The sequence below is a fragment of the Protopterus annectens genome, chromosome 1.part2, assembly GCF_019279795.1.
Source record: "Protopterus annectens isolate FY-2018-M chromosome 1.part2, PAN1.0, whole genome shotgun sequence".
Classification (NCBI taxonomy): domain Eukaryota; kingdom Metazoa; phylum Chordata; order Ceratodontiformes; family Protopteridae; genus Protopterus; species Protopterus annectens.
The window spans coordinates 26387329-26402492 of NC_056727.1; the positions used below are offsets into that span (position 1 = coordinate 26387329).

At 39.9% G+C, this 15164-nt stretch overlaps 1 protein-coding gene and 1 non-coding gene across 19 annotated transcripts in view; one reads left to right on the plus strand and one right to left on the minus strand.

Moving 5' to 3' along the window:
* Positions 1 to 15164, minus strand: part of NRXN1 (neurexin 1) — a 4168553-nt gene that overhangs the window by 410757 nt on the left and 3742632 nt on the right. The window lies entirely within an intron of this gene.
* TRNAL-UAA lies at positions 3215 to 3297 on the plus strand. The gene has a single exon. It is a non-coding gene; the product is annotated as a tRNA-Leu (tRNA).

Consider the following 15164-nt stretch of genomic DNA (forward strand, 5'->3'; position numbering starts at 1 on the left):
TAGATAGCCACATCCTGCCCCCATCCCCCATTAAGGAAACCATGGTAAAAAATTTCTCCAAAGCCAACTTCATGCTTCTTAAGACAGAAGTGGTGAACTTCATGACACCCATGCAGATGGACAATACAGTTACGACTACTGAATCCTACACAATTGCACTTTATAAGCACTTACATGAGTGCATGGATCGTGCTATCCCAAACAGAACCAAGACGCTATCCTCCAAAAAAAGGAAGCCAATCTGGTGGTCCCCTGCCATAAACAAACTGTACAACAGAAGGAAGAAACTGTTGCAAAAGAGAGTAAAATCCCATGAGTGGAGGAGCTCTCTGTTCAGCTTCAGTAAGAAGCTGCGATCCCTAATAAAATCCTCCAAAGCTAGTTACGAAAACAAAATTGCCACTGATTCTAAAGGCAACCACAAAGCATTCTATAGCTATGTCAAGAATTTCAGTGGCAACACTCAGATCTGCTCTGAGTTACAGCACAATGGCACTGAATATACAAACCCAACTGATATTGCCAACATCCTGGCAGATAGGTTCAGTGCTAACTTTGCCCCCCTCTCACCCCCTAAAGAGCCCATCTCTATACTAGAAGAATGTAAAGTTCCTGTAATCACGGCTGCACAGGTAAAATCCACACTCTCCAAAGTCAAGAACACAACATCCATGGGAACAGACTACATCCCAGGGTGCGTTCTAAATGAACCACAGAACGAACTGGCACCCCACCTAAGTACCATGTTCAGTCATAGCCTCACCTCAGGCTTTGTGCCTGCTGAATGGTGCACAGTGACAGTTATCCCACTCCACAAGAGGTGAGCCACCACGGACCCCAGGAACTACTGCACCATTAGCCTGACGAGCCAGGTCTGCAAGTCCATGGAACGTATCATCATGGAATTTATAAACAAAGACATCGGTAATCTCCAAACTCTGGACCCCACCCATTTTGAGTTTGTAAAAGGCAGATCATGTCTTCTAAACCTGATAGACTTCTTTGAAGCAGTCACCAAAGCCGTAGACAAGGGTAAGGTGGTTCACACAGCCTATCTAGATCTTGCCAAGGCGTTCAACACCATCCCCCACTCTGGAATTATAGATAAACTCACTAAACTAGATATAAATCCCTGTCACAAGATGGGTTGCCAACTGGCTCACTGACAAAACCCACATTGTGAAAGTAGCAGACTCCAAATCGGACTTCAGACCAGTGACAAGTGGAGTACCACAGGGTTCTGTCCTGGGTCCTCTCCTGTTTGGTATCTACTTCTCTGAAGTACAGGCTAACAGAGAAGGTCTTTGGCTAATGAAGTTCGCAGATGACTGTGAACTAAGAGCCATAACTGAAACTCCTAATGATGTGGACATCCTACAAAAGGGCCTCACTGAGACAGATGCCTGGTGTCAAAGCCATGGCCTCAAGCTCAATGCCAAAAAGTACATTGTCATCCCCTTTGGTAAAAACTCTGTACCCATGAACTACAACATAGGCGGTAGTATACTTAACACAGAGAGTGTGATGTGACCTTGGGACACAGGTGGACAGTAGTCTCTCCTTTGATAATCACATCGCCACAGTAGTCAGAAAATCCTTCTACGTGGCACACCTCATCACAAAAGGTTTCTCATACAGAAAAAAAAGAGGTCATTGTTCCCCTCTACTCATCACTCATTAAACCCATTATAGAGTACAACGCCCCTTTTGGTATGTACCTCACAAGACATCTGCAACAACTGGAAAGGCCACAGAAATACCTCACAAAGAGGATTACCGGCCTCAAACAGATGCCCTACGCAGACCGTCTCAAAAAACTCCAGCTTTACTCCGTCACATATCACCTACTCAGAGGTGATCTCTGCCTAACATACAAAGCTATGTCAAACCCAGAGCTGTTGGGCATGCTCCACTTAAAGAAATCCCAATTCCTCCGAGCTACATGCTCTAGGGGCCTAAACCTTGTCACCACAATAAACAAAACATGCCGAAGGGATAGATTTCTGTCCCAGAGACTTCCCATACTCTGGAATAAACTACCTATCTATATCAAACAAAGCTCCTCATTAGCACTCTTCAAGAAAAATCCTAATGATTGGATGGGAAATAGGAAATTCACCCCGGGGATCACCTCTGTGGCTCTGCTCGACAGTGGCACAGGAAAATTATTTTCTTGGGTGGCAAAAGCCAGGGTACCTTTTTGGCTGGGCTTGTATAGGCCCCAGGGCCAATAGCCTTGTACCTTCCTATGAACCTATGAACAGACATGATTTGTAAACAGTAAATTAATAACATATCCACTTCACATGGATGACTGATTGCTGTTTGACTGTTTGACTATGATCATTCACTAAACACATATTTAGTATACAAGATATTGCAGAAATGTAAAAACTCCCAAATTCCTGCATGTCATATAAACATGCAGCTATGCAGATGCATGCTCAATATTATTCTGTCATGGAGTATACAGGTCAATATACTGTACTTTAAAAAAAACAGCTGTTTTACTGTTTATCAGATAAAGTTTTCATACTGATGTTTTAAACACACAGACATACACACATACACACATATACATATGCACACAAATGCACACACACACACATGCACACATACGCACGCATGCACACACACACACACACACACACACACGCACACACGCACACATGCACACAAGCACACACGTGCACACACACACACACACACACACACACACACACACACACACACACACACACACACACACACACACACACACACACACACACATACCTCATAGCCAGATTAGGCCACCTTCACTTGTTTGAACTATTAATTGCAGTGTATTCAATTACCAAGAAATTAATCATTGTGGAGTAATCAGTACTTTTTTAGCTAGGTTAAACAAACATCACTTCATTAGCAGATTTGTGTTATTGTACATTTTAAAGTTCCAGTACTAAAACCCAAACACCTTAAACCTGATAGTCTACAAGGTTGAAAAAATAACCTTTAAACATTTTTGCAGATGGAGACAAGTCCTCTCATACCCCTTGATGTGGGGGCAATCCCTTCCTCTCTCAAACAAAGGGAGGGTGGCCTAATGGTTAAGGTGTTTGCCTTACAAACACAAGGTGCAGGGTTAGAGTCTCACAAGGGATAATTGGCTAGGCTTACAATAGCTCGCAAGGGCACTTAGCCTAGTACTAATCTATGAATCAGTATTCTATCTACCAGGATGGCCGAGTGGTTAAGGCGTTGGACTTAAGATCCAATGGATGTATGTCCGCATGGGTTCGAACCCCACTCCTGGTAATTACACTTTATCTAGATCCCTCAGAACCACAAGGGCGGGAGACTTAAACCTTGACACGGTTATAAATAGAACGTGCTGGAGGGACAGATTCATCACCCAGAGACTCCCTATGCTGTGGAACAAAATCCCGGTACATGTGAGGCAGAGCACCTCTCTGGCCTTGTTCAAGAGGAATCTTGACCAATGGATGGGAGATTGCAGATATACCCCAGGGATTACTTCAGTGTCACTGCTTGACAGAGGCACAGCAAAATGATAGGCATAGTTTTTATTCAAACTAAAGGGGTGGCGAAAGCCACATAACTATGGGCTAGGCTTATAAATGCCCTTGGGCAGATAGCCTAGTATGAACCTATGAACCTATGAACCTTACATATTCCAACTTCAAAGTCGCACACACACAAAGAAGGGAGAAATCAAACAGAATAAATGAACCACTGTTGACGTACACATAGACAGGGCATCAGCAGAGATTTTCAGTGTAAAACTAACATTTGTATTTGGATGCTTGGTGTCTTCTGTCTTAGGTAACTGATGCTCATGGAACAGTAGCCTGGCATTGTGTGGAGAAGTCATGCTGAATGACTGGTGTTATAAATATATCTGGCTACACAGAGGGCATTGTGTTATTTATTTATTATTTTATTTAAATTGTTTAGATGGTTATTATCTAGTCATCTCACAAGATAAAACATACGTGAGAAAGAATTTCAAGCAAAAGACAGAATAAAATGAAATTATTGTTAATTGTGAGGTATCTTATGAAGAAATTTCTTCCACTTCCTAACAATGAGAGAGCTCTTACTGACACCTGATAAGAAGAGGACATGATGTAATTGCACAGAATGATTCAAGGAGTAAATGAAAAATTCAAACACATATTTCCATGTCAAAAGCTACTGACAAACCTGCACAAAATGTAGCTCGGAATTTACTACTGTAGTTATGGCTTTGCTTATTTTTTACACATATTGATGTACTTAACTCATTATTAAAGAAGTCTCCATGACTAGCTGGTCCTCATCCTATGTAGATCAATTTCAGCCAGTTCTGTACAGAAGCAGCCTCCCTCTCCCTGCTCCGTGCTATAATCCCTGCTCATGTACCTTATTTATTTATTTATGTATTTATTTACTTACTTTTATTTATTTGTCATTTGTTAACCGGATTAGTCCAACTGAGCCAAAGGCTCATATTCAGTGGAAACCCAAGGAGAAAAGTTCCAAAAGAAATACAAAAAATTACGTAAATTCAAAAATTACAAAATTTCTATGCCATAAAAAAGATTACATAAATTCAAGATTGTACAATATAAAAATTAACAGTTACATAGAAAGTTTATACAAGATAAGATGGCATGATATGAAGAACAAAGATAGATTTGAGTAAGTAACAGATCCTATGGGAGTCTAAAGCAAGCAATTTAACATCCACGTTGGCATAACAGCATAACCTTGTATTACTGAAAGCCATATATATAGGCTATATAGCATAGAAGTGTTGCTTTTAACAAAAAAAATATGTACAATAAAGTGGCTAATAGCTTCTCATCAGCCTGATCTAATTTAATCAATTACAATACATAATAGATACAGTTTAAGGGTAACATAAGGAAGATGGGGCGGATTAGGTAGGGTCCTAGCAGGGACAGGTGCTAGTGTTAGCAAGGTAGATGATGAGTTCTCTTTTGAAGCTCTTTGTGTATTTGATGCTACAGATATTTGGGGTGAGTTTGTTCCAGGCCTGGGACACTGTGCTTTTGTAAAGTAGTTTGCCCATGTTTTTATTTGATTTGTAAGTGTCAGAAATGACTTGATCAGAACTACGAGGTTTATGAGTAGGGGTAGAAAGGGATACTAAAAAGAGTGAGAGGGACAGGTGGACGGTTTATTTAGTAAGGAGTGAGTGATGTGAAGCTGGGATAAGAGCAGTAGTTGGGTAATTCCAGCATCTGAGTTGCTTTAAAGCAAGGCATTGGTGGGTTTTGTAGGGTAGGTTGCTAGCATATCTAGTTATTTTATTATATGTGTGTTCAAGTTTGGTTATCAAGGTAGATTGTAGATGTGTAAATATTGGAGAGGCATACAGAAGGCAGGGAAGGAAGAATGCCTGTGCCAGTGAAGGTTTGGAGTCAGGAGACACGCATTGTTTATTTCTATAGAGTAGACCCAGTTTTTGATGTGCCTTTTTAATACACTGTTGAATGTGGTGGTCAAATTTTAGTTGGTCACTGATTACGGTGCTGAAGAGATTGGTGTGTGATTCAGCTTTGATAATAGTGTTATCAAGAGATGAGATGTTGAAGGTAGATTTACCGTGGGAGATACATATGGGAAGGAATAGGAGGACTTTGTTTTTATCAGTTAGCCATGGTTCGATGCTGAGAAATGAGATTTGAAGAATAGAACGAAGGTGAGCAATGTCAGAGAGGGAGATAAGAGTAGAATCATCGGCGTATTGCTTAAGGGAGGAGGTGCTGCAGGATGAGTAGAGGTAGTTGGTTAAGATGTTGAAAACAAGAGGACCTAGAATAGAGCCTTGGGGGACTCCTGTCTAGATAAGTAAGACAGCAGACCAGGTTGTTTGCCATCGAACTGACTGCCACCTATTAGTAACATAGCTAGAGTATCAGCGGATTTGGAGAGGTTGAGATCAGATAGTTTAGTTAGTAGCTTAGAGTGAAAAACAGTATCAAAAGCTTTTGAGAGGTCTGTTTTTTTGTCTCTAGCCTCTGCAACAGTACTGAAAGACAGAAGGCCAGTAGAAGTACTATGATTTGTGCTAAAGCCATGTTGAGTGGCGGTCAGAAGGTTTTCCTGAATTAGGTGTTTGAGCAACTGATTGTATATGCATTTTTCAAACATTTTAGAGAGAGGAGAGAAGGGCTATGGGTCTAAAATTAGAAGGATTGGTAGAGTTACCTCCTTTGTGTAGTGGTATGGTGTACAATGATTTCCACATGTCAGAGACTCTACATTCTTGAATTGATCTTCTAATAAGTATAGAGATCAAGTATGCTATAGAGTCAGCTGCAAGTCTGAGAAAGAGGGGAGGTAGGTTATCAGAAGACAGGGAACATGGTTTTAGTTTAAGCATAAGAGATTTTTTATAAGCAGTGGGGACTAGTTTATTTGAGAAGATGGTACTGGTAGTAGTGGAAGAGGTGGGGGGGGTTATTTTTTATGTATATATATATATATATATATATATATATATATATATACACACCAACTCCCAAGTCACACAACAGTGGAGACAGTGGAGAAAAAGCAAACTCCACTGTCTGAGAAAGTCAAGTGTGCTGAAATTACATTCAGTAAGATGGCATGCTCCATATACATCAATGACCTGAATTTACTCTGGGGGAATTAGTTGGATACAGTAATCAAAGCTGAGAGTGAACCCACCATATAGCAGAAGCATAATTGTATTATAAATTTACATGGAAAACTTCTTGAAATGTACAGCTTTAACTCAGTAAAAATGTATAAGGAAACTAAGGTAAGCAAGCTTTAACAACAAGGTTATCAAGGTTAAGTCCTGATTGCAACATACACAGGTGCGCTCTGAGATACAACAGATACATTTTGCACCAAAATATTCTTAAATAAACACATAACTCATATCTTAGGAGTATTCAAATGCTCTTAAAATGCATACTGTGTTAAAAATAACAATAAAGTGGCTAGAAAATGAATCATCAATTTCTAGTATTTAAAGATTGGAGTATAGCAATATTTTGAACTGAAACTCTGTAGGGATCATCGGATTTATAAACAGTTGTTTTGTGAAACAGTCAACAGTGAAAGCAGTATGCCAGGTTCAGTTGCATCTGATTCTTAGGATGTTTGCATATTTGTATTGATTTTACTCTGAAAAATTATAGTGTAATGAGCGAGAACTGCTACAAATGTTTTTTTTCCAATTTTGTGGTCGCATGGACCTGCTGCCATATGTGTATTTTTTAAATACATTTTTGACATCTATGGACTGGCTGCCACAGGTGCATATCCTTAATCTAAAATGCTAGTAGCTTCTTCTGATTCCCCTAGACCTAATCCAAAACCTTCTTGTTTCCTGATATGAGACTAGGGTGTCTCAGTGCAGAATTATATTCATGGTCCTAAGGATTTTTTATTAAGATGCCCAAATCATTTTGCCAACCCAGTCCCCAATATGCAATGATGTAAGTGCTTGCTTCTGAGAATTGTAAACATGGCATGCATACCCTAGTGTTGAAACCAAGACTGACATCTCTGATTGTGACCACTTCCCTCCCCAGGATAAATGAGCTTGTGAAATACTGCTGCCTTTCCTACCAAAGTCCCCCCATCAGCTCCTCATGTGCTGTGCTCATTAATCGAAGCCAGGTTGCCCAAGTCAGCCTAAGTCAGGTGATGTAATATTTCGTGTGATGCCTTGGCTCATATCCACATGACACTGATAAGTTGTTATTATTATTACTAAGAAAAAACACAAAAGTCACAACTGAGCAGATCTCTGACAATGAGTTACCGGTGATAAGTACAAATGCAAATCCACTGACGAGTTGTGTTTGCTTCTGCATATCTGAAAAACATGCTTGTTTTGAAAACACACACTGCTAAGTAAATGGGTAAAATTCTTCTTATTCAGAAAAGAGGAAAATGGAAAAGGGAAATCCATTTCATAATCCAGCAGTAACTCCGTGATTTGTTTCAATAATACATCTGTGAACAAATATAGTACTCATTCACTCATATTCTGTTATCACTTTACCCTGTTCAGAATCATAGGAGGTCTGGAAGTATGGAACCACCCCTTGGTGTAAGGTAGGAAAAAATGCCAAAAGAGACATGCACACATGTGCAGAAACACACACACACACACACACACACACACACACACACACACACACACACACACACACACACACACACACACACACACACACACACACACACACACACGTGCATACATGTGTTGGCACAGACGTGCAGAAAAACACATGTGCACACACACACACACACACAAAAACACACACACACACATACACACATATGCACACACACACACACACACACGTGCATACATGTGTTGGCACAGACGTGCAGAAAAACACACGTGCACACACACACACACACACACACACACACACACAAACACACACACACACATATATGCACACGCGTGCACATGCAAGGACATGCATGCAAGCACACACATACTCAAGTATCTCAAAGAAGGTATAATTAAGATTATTCTGACCTGTGTTGATAAAATGATCACCTTACTCAGTTACCGAAGACCAACCTTGTTCCTTGCAACATCAAAGATTCCATAGAACTGAACAAAGCAAAAATATTTTATACAATAAAAGAATAGTTAATCCAAAAATCAGAGATGAAATCAGATGTGTGACTGACCATTTAGAAACTGTGTTTATATGTAATACCCATCCGTACTCCTCTTGTGTGTTCAACTGAACGAGCTAAACCTCTCATTGTTGACCTTTATGATGCTTTTTAGAACAAGAAGACATGTTGGGCAGGATATAAAAATTATATTTTTATGATAGTTAATATGAAAGTGCAACTACCACTCCAGCATAAGAAATATCAATATTTATTTCTGTGACTTTGGATTTAGCTTCTGCCTATATTACATCCGAGTGCGAATTATAGCAAAAGCTGCATTATGCATTTAACAAACTATTTTACATCCACCTGATCCCCAATGACTAAATATATAAAAGGGAAATGTGCGTATACTGTTTCTTCATTCCCTTTGCGGGTTTTGTCTTCTATATGGAGCTACAACAACAAGTTAGAAATTGTTTGCACAAAATATTGCTTTATGCCTTCTTTTCTTTTCTTCCAGAATATCATCAGTGAAGGTTTCTAAACAGATCAGTGAGCTAAATCATAAAGCTCCTAGCAATGATGAAAAACTATTGATTTTATGTTTCTGTTGCTGTAAATTTCAATTGATATGTGATGAAAATATGTTAGCTGCAGTTATACGGGGAGACTTCTTCAGAAAATGGTTGCTCTGTATCTGCTGGTATGAAAAGAACGACTTTAATGTGAAAAAGGTAAAATGTGCGTTTGCATGCAGATATATACGTATAACGGTATTTATAATCAGTAGTTTGATATATAATGAATACACTGGTAAAAGCAGGAGCATTTAATGACAGCAAATTCTTAGTTCTTAAGGCAAAGTTGACATTATTGATTCATTCTTTGCTCAGCTACCAGTGGCATTAATATACAAATATTTCACTTTATTTACTTAAAGTGTTTGAATCCAGTTCTGCCAGGTATCAGCTATGCTACCGTGCTCTTTTATGAAAACCTTCATTTGCTTTTTATTTTCTTACATAGTGTGAAGCACAGTTCACTTACATACCCAATGCAGCAGACATTTCCACCAAACAATATTTGTTTATACTAAAAATTATAGCATTTACTGTGAATGATCTCTTATCATTTAATTGGCATACGGTTATTCTCCCTAAAACATCTAATACCTCAGGATATGCTTATTCAAAATAGTGACAGTCCCAAGGTTGCAAAACACAAAAACAATTAATTTGTAGATGCGAGACCCCCCCACCCCACACCAACTGGTGTGAGGGCAAGTCCCAATACCTCCACATTTATACATAATATCTCAAAGACTATACAATCCCAGAGAAGATGGAGAAAGTGACAAAAATGCAACACATACCTTTTCATTCTCCTCATTGTCTAATCACCATTGCAAGATGCCCGCTAATATAATATAGTTATAGTTCCTATAATGTACTATGAACATCATTAATCAATTGATCAATTGCTTAGTTATCATGCAATATGTCTAATCACTGGATAACAAGGAGTTCATGCTCTGAAAATAATTAATTATATCAAGCACAACTAATTAATGATGTCCAAAGTACATTATATGAACTTTTGATGACTTGGATACTCACACGAGAATTGTATAATTTATTTTAATGCTAGTAAATCCTTAGATACCCTCCAGGCATGGACTACCGAAGATACATAAGAGATTGGTAGACTCCCCCCTAGTCAGACCAATAATTGCAGGATGAGAATGGTTAACTGAACCAATATCCATATCTGAGGAGAGAAAGATCAGACCATTTTTGTAATGGGTGGAGCCTGTCCTTAGGGACACAAAACACTTTCTACATACTGTGTTGAAGGTCTAGGTGACATTAAGGACTGGTATATGGTTACCATGGACGTCTGTACACTTTTTACAGAAATTCCAAATGAGTTTAGAATTGAGGCAGTGATATGTTTTCTTAGAGAGAATAGCACTTAGGTGGATAACTAGATCTTTCTTATTTGTTGCCTACTTGAGTCAAAGCTTGAAAACAATGTGTTTGTTTTTGAAATTTTTTACACTGTTTCGCTATGTTGAATGAGTTTAACATGGCGAGACAGCTTTAAAGAAAGCAACGGAGATTCTCCGTTGCTTTTTTAGAGCTGTCTCGCTGTGTTAAACCCATTTAACATAGCGAGACAGTTTGCAAAAAGCAACGGTGATCTTGCTTTCTCCGTTGCTTTTGCCCACAGTTCAGATGTACTGCGTAGGCATATGCATGCGCAGTACATCAGAACTGCCGCAGAATATCAGACAGCTGCCGAAGGGCAGCAAGGAGGCATTATACAATGCCATTATTTAAGAAAAGTAATTATTTTTTTTCTTAAATAATGTCACTGTATAATAGCAAGAACCCACTTCTGGGCGTGGGTGATGCTGGATTTACCCACGGTTGGCTTTGTTTGGCCACTCGGGCTTCATCCTCGTGACCAAGCCAAGCCAACCGTGGGTGGGTCCAGCATTGCCCACACCCAGGCATGGGTTATTGCTATAATATTGATGGCCCAATATAGTGGGTTGCATACAAGTTTGTTTACAAAGTCCATTGAACATGTGGGAGAAACAGACCAATGTAAGTTTTGAAAAAACAAATTGGAAACAGTCGCACACCTCGTTGCAGGTTGTAACATACTACTGGCAGAAGGACTGTATACTGAAAGGCATAATAATGTGGCAAGGTTGTTGCACTGGGGATTGTGCAGACATTATAGTATCGAAGTGGCTGAAAAACACTGGAAACGTGGGCCACAAAGCATCATAGAAAATGATGGTTTATATTACATGGGATCATCCATTACAGTTGGGAGGGTGGCCTAATGGTTAAGGTGTTTCCCTTACAAACACAAGGTGCAGGGTTTGAGTCTCACAAGGCATAATTGGCTAGGCTTAAAATGGCTCGCAAGGGCAATTAGCCTAGTACTAACCTATGAACCTAAAATGAGTTTTTACTACAAATATCAGGTGTAGCCATGGGAACTCCATGTGCTAATAGTTATGCAAATGGTGTGATGGCCAAGTGGGAATCAGAGTCTAATGGGGTCCATGATTTTTCTGTCCACACTAAATATTACAAATGAATGTGGATGATATTTTTCTCTTATGGAATGGATCGATGGATACCCTTGGTAAATTTATTACCTTTTTGGAGAGCAGCATTACATTTCTGTGATTTACAGAATCACATAATGAGCATCAGATTGACTTTTTGGATGTGGGTATTGAAAGATGAGTTGGCTACATACACACCGGTCTATATAGGAAGGACTGTTGGAGAAATAGCATATTGCATGGAACAAGTATGCATGCTGGGCATGTGTACAAGTATGTTGTCAAGGGACAGTTCCTGAGAGTATCAAGGTTTAGTACCGGAAATAGCTATTTTGCCAAGTTCAAGGAGAGAGGTTACCATAACCAAGAACATGATGATTGTTGGACTAAGGTTTCTTCAAAGAGACAGAACCAAGGCAAACTTTTTTTCTCTAGATGTAGTGATCAGATGTAATCAGTAGTCCAGGTTATGCCCGATGAGTATGGTAAGAGGTTGACACTGACCTATTCTAGTGATTTTGGCATTCTATGTGATGCTGTCAAAAAGAACTACAGAGCATTGACATCAAATGATATGATGAAACGTATCATTAGACATCAACCTAGTTTCTATTTCAGGAATGTGTTAACTTTGAAAAGGTGAGAATGGATAATAAATTGTGCAGACAAGGTACGTTTCCTTGCTGTAGGTACAAAGCTTAAAAATATATAACGAGTAAGAATTGTTTTGTTCATCCAGTTAGTGGTCATAAATATGAACCAAGGTACTATGCTGACTTATGAAAGCCCAGCACTGTCTCTCAGTGTATACAGTGATGCACCATAGTAGGGATTACCATAGACACACAAACATTGACATGCATGCACTCATGCCATCACCTGCTTAGGATGAATAGTAGCTCTATAGTACAGTTGGATAAGTTTGTGTACTTGTGACTGGATTGCAGTCTCCACCAGAGACAGAACGTGCAGTATACTTGGAGCCCAAGCTTTCCTTCCTCCCTGAGAAGGGCAGTTGTTCTTTCACCATGTGCTTATTCCTCTCCATCCATTCCACCAGCATCTCGGCACTAAAAAACTGCAGCTTACTGGTAGTAGAGATTGTTACATGCACTGGTTCCAACAGGACATCTCTAAGCAGACAAGTGCTGTCTTTCTTATTTTGACATAATTTCTGGATTCTTGGAGCTTTCCTTTTATGTGTCAGGAACATTGCCTTCAGTTTGTAAAACTGAATCAAGTTCTCCTAAAAATGGCATTACATGAGAAAGGTCATTAAAGGATACCCTTTTACTCAGACATGGTATCTGAACACCTTGAAAATAATGACAGTCCTATCCATAAACATCACAAAAACACAATCCCATTCCACATCCAGGATTGGAGAAGAGGGCCATGCTGTTTCAAAGTGCATGTAAACCTTGCCACCTTTTACAGTTTAAACTTAAAATACTCTGAAGCCCATCTACAGCCACACTGTCATATAATAAAATTCTAAAGGTATTCTCTTCCACCTGCCAAGAAATGGGAAAAAAGAAGTCATACCTCTTTCAGTATACTAAATCATGGTGTTCAATGGAGTAAAGTCATAAATGACTTAGTTCAAAACTTGTTTACAGTTTAAATAATAATTGCATTATCTAGGTGAATGTTTGCAATCCTAGGCAAGGAGCATATGAATACTGTTACTTCTACAACTGAAAGTAATGCAAACAATGCCTACAGATACACAGAAGAGTCAACAGTACATATTCTAGATCAGGGCATTCACAGTATTCATCATACAAAATAAAAATTGTACAAAATGTCTCGGTAGTGCTTCGGTTATCATCCCCTTAAAGAGGCTTCTAAGTGTAAAAACACAAAGTTGTCCTCTGGATGTAGTTCACCCCAGTTTCCAAAGAATATGACTCTGTTTTCATATCTTACAGCTCATAGAAGAAGATCTCTAACTCTGAAATTCTTTTTTAGTCACTAAACCTGCCATCCAATTACAATAAAACCTTACATCCTCCCCCAGGGAAGACCCTGATTTGAACAATTAATCATTTCCCATCGAGCCTGGCTCTCTAACACTTGAGATACTAGATAGCCTCAGACCACTATCAGTAAAATTGTATACCTTAGCACTGTGCCACTGACTAGGGTTACCCTATGTATCTATTTCTGTTAAAACAGCTTTTAAAATAAGCCATATCCACAGCTTCCTTAACGTGGTGAATAAAATATCAACTTTGAAGACCTTTAAATTGTTTACTGATATGACAAGTCCACACTACAGTATAGAGGGATACATCCCTGATTATGGCTCAGATGCTTGGTCATCTGAGAGACTAGCAGTGGAGGACTGCTGTGCCTATCTTGGGGATGGAAAAGGGAGTGGCATATGTCCAGGGCACAGAAAAGGGATGACTTCTCTGTTGGAGACCACACAAACTACCACAGACTGTAGCAGAGGATGAGTTGGATGGGCTGCTGAAATCAACCCATTGCAAAAATATTTTTTTTCACCACTGGCACACATTGGATGCCCTGTCCATAGAATGCTGCTGGGTGCATGCATGGCTGGGGATTCTTGGAATGCTTCTGGGTGTATGCATGGCTGGAGAACCTTGAAATGCTGTTGAGTGAATGCATGGCTGGGGATCCTTGGAATGCTGCTGGGTGCATGCATGGTTGGGGAACTTTGGAATGCTGTTGGGTGCATGCATGGCTGGGGATCCTTGGAATGCTGCTGGGTGCATGCATGGCTGGATATTAAGCTGGAAATCCTGTGGTAGCACTGTGATGCTGTCCTGGGATACCTCAGTCTCCTTGCCAATGCCAGCTCTTATGTGGATTGACAGCAGAGTCAGTTGATGGTCAACTACATGGGGGCAAAAACAACTTAAATGCAGGATGCATGCTTCAGTATCCAAACATATGAAACCATCTTTGCTCCTCAGTGTTCTAAGTTAAAGCATCTGGTAACTGGCAGAAGTAGTCATTAAGCAGATGAAGAGCAGATTGCAGCTAAGCAATATGAGTCCAGCTAATGTGCAATAACTAAAAATAAAATATAAATTCAACAGTAAAACAACATAGTGAAGCTCTCTGTCACAATCTTTAAAGTGTTTTTGCAGGAGACAAACATCTGCATAGTCTTTTTTACTGTATACTATATACCACGTCCCGGGCGGCCACGGTGGTGCAGTGGTTAGCATTGTCACCTCACAGCAAGAGGTTATCCGGTTCGATCCTCGGCTGGGGTGCCTTCTGTGCGGAGTCTGCATGTCCTCCCTGTGGTCGTGTGGGTTTCCTCCGGGTGCTCCGGTTTCCTCCCACATCCCAAAGACATGCAATAGGGGGATTGGACACTCTAAATTGTCCCTAGGTGTGAGAGCATGTGTGTGTGTGCCTTCTGTGGAAGGTTGGGCGCCAGGCTGGCAACTCGACACTGTAA